This window comes from Nicotiana attenuata, chromosome 2, assembly GCF_001879085.1.
Source record: "Nicotiana attenuata strain UT chromosome 2, NIATTr2, whole genome shotgun sequence".
Classification (NCBI taxonomy): domain Eukaryota; kingdom Viridiplantae; phylum Streptophyta; class Magnoliopsida; order Solanales; family Solanaceae; genus Nicotiana; species Nicotiana attenuata.
In genome coordinates, this window is record NC_031990.1 from 22,821,353 (window position 1) to 22,827,352 (window position 6,000).

A 6,000-nucleotide genomic window follows, 5' to 3' on the forward strand; every position below is an offset into this window, starting at 1 on the left:
TATATTAAGTGAACCGCCTTCTTGAATTTTGTAGAAAAGGTTCTTTAGCATAAAGGAAATGACTGGTTAAGGTGATAATTTTTTTTAACCAATTTATTTTCTCGTCTTCCTTTCAATCAACCTGTCTTCTATAGTTTTTTGTTGTTACCTTATCTTTAATGATTCAATTTGACGGTAGATCAACTTGAAGCTATTTTTTTGTATTCATGAAACTTCAAGTATGGTGGAGTTTTAGATTTGCACGAGCAAGTATTATTGTGGATGAAACACAGAAAATACGCGTGCTTTTTAACTAGAGATTGGATTAATTAGAATTGGAGTTGAATTTAAAGATTGCACTGGTCGGTATTGGAGTTAAGTAAAATTATTTTCTAGCGGTAACAATTTTCTTTTGAATATTTATATAGTTAAGAATTTATATTTTGATTAAATATAACTTTCGTAATAATTAATGTAGGATAACGTGCAACACAACAGGAAAAATAATGCGAAAGAAGGTATGAATTACTAAATGACTTTCTATCTTTGATTTTTTTTTTGTTACTAATATATCTTGAGTAAATATGATTTTTATACATCCGAACCATTAAGGCTTAATTAAATAAAAGAAAATTATGGAATCAGAAAATTAATATTAGGTATTGTTGCATTCTATAAGTGATTTTACAAATTAATATTAGTTCTTTTTTGTCCTTTTATTGTGCCAAAATATTATTAATTTGTTGGTTTGTATTATATATTATGTTTTTTTTTGTTCTTAGGAACAGATTATTAAACTTTGTACATATTGCATTTCGTACATATTCAGTTGCAATTAGTTTTAGAATATTATGCGATTGAAAGTTTATTATTTTTTGTATGCTTTTCATAATATTTGACATAAATTATTCGTGCATCGCACGAACGTAGAGACTAGTTATATTAAAAGCGTGAAAGCCTATAGCGAAATGTCGTTCGCCTTTTTTACCCTTTAAAAATATATCTCACACTAGAATAAATAGACATTTAATTATTTTCCTATTATTAGGAATAATTATTTTTCTAATATTTCAGAATTCGAAATAAACTAAATTTTATGTATTACTTTTTTCCTTATTTGATCTATGTAATTTAACAGATTTGTAAAAGAAATCTTAATATCAGTTTTAACCGATTAAATCTCTAGATATTTTAGGTAAAAGTTTTGAGTACTCCAATACTTAAGTTAAGGGCTCTTTATGCAGAGGAAAAAAAAGATCGAAATTTAGGTATAAGTTGATATGGTAATTAATTGTATGGGCAGCAATTAATGCTATACATCTATTGATTAAACACAACGTCCTAATTATATTAGGTCAAAATTTCCATAACTTTTCAACTCCTTTTAGGTCTAGGGGAATTGTTTTTTAAGTTGCTGAGTTAGTTGCATGATTGCGTTCAGTCTTTCTTGAGGGTTTCCCCCTCTGTTCATATTCCAATTCGCCTTCACGTGTAGGTACTTCATCGTTCCTCAAATCTTCTACTTTTAAAGTATATCTAATTTGTTTTGATTTTATTTTGTCTTTTTGCGTTTTACTTTAGATTTGTCGTTAATAATTTATTGTGTCTTGAAAACAAACTAATTATGTTCTTTAATGTCCAAACAGATACGTGTTGAAATTATTTGTTCATGACTACAAAAAAGGTGGTAATATATTGGGTAACAAGGTAGTTGTGCTATGAAAAATAGTGTAACGATCCGACCGGTCGTTTTGAGCCCTAGCGCATCGTTCAGCAGTCTGAGTTCATGAGCAGCTTCATTTCAGGTATTATGACTTGTACGCGCAGTCGGAATTGAATTTCGGGAAGTCCAGAGTTGATTTGGAAAGAGAATTCTCATTGTGGAAGCTTAAAGTTGAAAGAATGAACTAGGAATGGAATTTTGAGTAAACGACCTCGGAATCAGGATCCGAAGGTTCCAGCAGGTTCGTATGATGATTTTGGACTTGGGCGTATGCCCGGTTCGGGTTTTGGATAACCCGGGAGCGTTTTGGCGCCTATTGTGAAAGTTAGCATTTTGGAAGAAATTTCTTAAGTTTGGCTTGAAGTGCATTTCAGTGTTATCGTTGTCCGTTTGGGATTTCGAGTTTGGGAATAGCTCCGTATGGTGATTCTGGAGTTGGGAGCGCGATCGGAAGTGAATTCGGAAGTCCGTAGGTCGTTTTGGAGCCATTTGGCTAAAGATAGAAATATGAAGGTTTTTGAGAGGTTTGACAGGAAGTGGACTTTTTGATATCGGGGTCGGAATCCGATTCCGAAAGCTGGAGTAGATCCGTAACGTCAAATATGGCTTGTGTGCAAAATTTGAGGTCAATCGGACGTGATTTGATAGGTTTAAACATCGAAAATAGAAGTGTGAATTTTTGAAGTTCATTAAGTTTGGATTGGAGGTCGATTCATGATTTTAGCGTTGTTTGATGTGATTTGAGGCCTCGAGCGAGTCCGTAATGTATTTTGGGATTGGTTGGTATGTTTGGTTGGGGTCCCAGGGGCCCCGGGTGAATTCCGGGTGGTTAACAGATCAAAAAATGGAATTTTTGAAGGGCTAAGGTTGCTGGTTGCTGTCATAACCGCACCTGCGAAAAATGGGCCGCAGGTGCGGAGCCGCAGATGCGGTTTGGACCAAAGTGAAGGGGGCCGTAGATGCGGTCGAGGAGCTGCAGATGCGGAGCCGCATCTGCGGTAGAGGGGTCGCAGAAGCGGAAATAAGGGGGGCCTGGAAGGACCGCAGATGCGGTAGAGCGGCCGCACCTGCGGAACCGCAGAAGCGGTCAATAGACTGCAGGTGCGAAAAGTGCTGGGGCAGAAGGGTTGTTTAAAGTCGGGATTTTTGCCATCTTCTCTCATATTTTCATGGCTTGGGGCGATTTTTGGAGAGCTTCAAGGAGGGATTTCGTCATCTATATTAAGGTAAGTTACTCCTACTCATTTCCAAGTTAAATACAAGATTATATCATGGAATTAGACATGAAAATTGTGGGAAAATTGAGATTTTTGGAAGAAAACCTAGAAACTTGATAAATTAGATTTTTACCACGAATTTGAGCATGGAATTAGGAGTAAATTATATATTTGAGCTAGCGAAGCTATGGGTAATCTTTATCTTCAAAAAATTTCGGATTCCGGGCACGTGGGCCCGAGAGCGTTTTGGTCAACTTTTCGATCGGAGTTAGGAATTGCTATAAATTAGTTTGTAATGAATGTTTGACATATATTAATGGATTTGCGTAACCGTTGGCTAGTTTTGGCGCATGGTGCATCAATTGGAGTCCCCGGAAGGGCGTGGATTGCCGGTTATGGATCTTCGGAGCAAGGTGAGTCTCCTTTCTAACCTTGTAAGAGGGAATTTGTCCCCATAGGTGAAATAATTAATTATGTGCTCCTATTTGCGGGGGCTACGTACGCACGCACGAGGTGACGAGAGTCCGTGCATAGCTACTATTATGCTATTGTCCGGGTAGTTAGGGCCCAAAAGCATGTTATACCTGGATTATTTATGAACCCATTGATAGCTTGAATTGCTTAAATCACCTTGGATTAGTAAATGAATTTAAAAGGAGGTTAAACATCATTTTTCCTGAATTGTTAAAAAGAGAAATTATTTTATTTGGATAAATATTCCCGATAAGTTCTTAATTGACTGATTGAGCATGTATCCCTATGTGTACCTGCATCGCATGCATGATTCGCAAGCAGGGTGTGTGTTTATTTATGGAACGGACCGAACGCCTCGGCAGATTAAATAGATGCATCTATGGTTCGTGCCGTTAGACCCTCGGCAGTGCACAATTTACATTTCTGTTGGAGCGGGCCGTCGACCTCGGCATGATTTGCGCATGACATATATATTGTTTCCCGAAAATTTTAAATGTTGATATTGCCTTTCATGGCTCGATATAAATTGATAAGATAATGAAAAGTAAACCTTGAAAATCCATTATTATTTGTTAAAGGTGTTTACCTGGCTTCTCGCTTTGTGAATTAGAACTGCTATATAAATCCATGATTTCCTCACATTTTTAGTATATTGTCAGTTGACCTCTAGTAAGTGTCGAAGTTGACCATCTCGTCTCTACTTCTTCGAGATTAGGCGGGATACTCATTGAGTACACGTTGTTTACGTACTCATACTACACTTCTGTGCATTTTTGTTGCACATGTATATTTATTCTAGCAATCCACTGGGCGTGGCAGCGCGGATGATTTGGGGCTAGGTGAGTTGCATTATTCGAGGCGGCCCGCAGCTAGTATAGCCCTCTCCAGTATATTGTATTTATTTCCTGTCCATTGTATTTCGGACGGATGTTGTATTTTATTTCCTTATCAGTAGATGCTCATGCACTTTTGACATCGGGTTCTGGGATGGTTTGGAATATTTTGTATTAATTGCTTATTATTTAATTTAAATTGAAGCAATTATCTTTTTATTTATGAAAAATTGAAGGAAAATCTTAGTTTTCAAGATTGTTAAAAACGAGAATTTGATTAAGTAATTTGGTTGGCTTGCCTGACAGCAGTGTCCGGCGCCATCACGACTCTTAGTGGATTTTGGGTCGTGACAACATAGTATCAGAGCACTAGGTTCCTAGGGTCTCACGAGTCATGACCAAGTCTAGTAGAGTCTCGCGGATCGGTACGGAGACGTCTGTACTTATCCTCGGGAGGCTGCAAGACTGTTAGGAGTACTTCCCTTCTTGATTCCTTATCGTGCGATTTGATCCCTGGAGGCGTATGCCTTTAATTCATTCCTACTCAATCTTGCGCGACGCAAAGCGTTTGTTATAAATCGAGAATTGAAGAATCATAACAGTACTACGGATGTGGTGCGAGATGATTCTCCCGGTGTAGTTGATTTGATTATTATCGTCGCTTTATGGAATGATATTTTAAGGTTTCAGCTCAGTAACGGTACTTCTGAGGGCTTTGGGGCTAGGCACAAGTTGCCATGATGCCTATGAATGACTGTTCCGCAGTAGTGGTATGAGGGTAGGATGTTTGTCCACGTGTCGGGGCAGTGAATGACTTGAAGGGAGTGTTACTCGGTGCATAATCTAGAGAATTCAGTATTTTATTCCCGGCAGGGGAAGGGCAATCAGACTAAGAATGGTCAGATTTGGGCTGGTGGAAGTAATGAGACTTGGTATTTGCAAGCGTGGTGGAGCTTTCTTCTATGATGGGGTGTCGTTGTCCTAATTGAACGTACTAAGTTTGTCGGTGTTATAATCTGCTACAATTCGCCTTTGGGGCAAGATATTGTGAAATAGTATTGGAGATACAACTGTCAGATATCGCAGGGTGCGGAGGTTCAGGATTGAATCAGTATTTCTAATGTTGACGGTTCGATAAAGATGACCTTCGGAAAGGTTTAAAGTTAGATGTATTGTGGGTTCAAGTGCCACGAAGATAGATTTTTATTTAAGACAACCACTGAATGTCAAAGGACGAGGAAGGACATGTGGGAAGTGTCAGGCGGTGTTCAAATTCTAAACGGCCAGGTATATGAAGCGAAGGTCGAGTAGTCGATTAAGGGGATGAGTTCCGCCAAAGTGGGAGAGTGGCGGATGTTACATATGGGCTTGGTGGTAGGATGATTACGCACCTTAAGGAGAGTTTGGAGCGATTTGGGAATATTAATGCTTGGTTATTGGGGTATACAGATCTAATTTGAAGTAGGGGTTCCGGTGCGACAGGAGATATATTATAACGGAAAGGAGCCGCTTAAATGAAGAAGGATGCAGCATAACTTCAAATTGGAAGGACGTTGCCGCACATTTAAATGATGTCCACGGGGGGTAAATGGACCTGTGCAGCTGGAGAGGGAGCTCGGACTCAGGATGGGTTATTAATGTCGTAGTGATTGTACCCCGTATAGCAGCACTGGAAGATGTCAGGAGTGATTTCTACAGGTAGTTCGTCCCTGTGAGCAAGTTAGCGATCGCGTGGTTGGCGAGCTTCTGCGAAGAATTCTATTGGTTATACAGC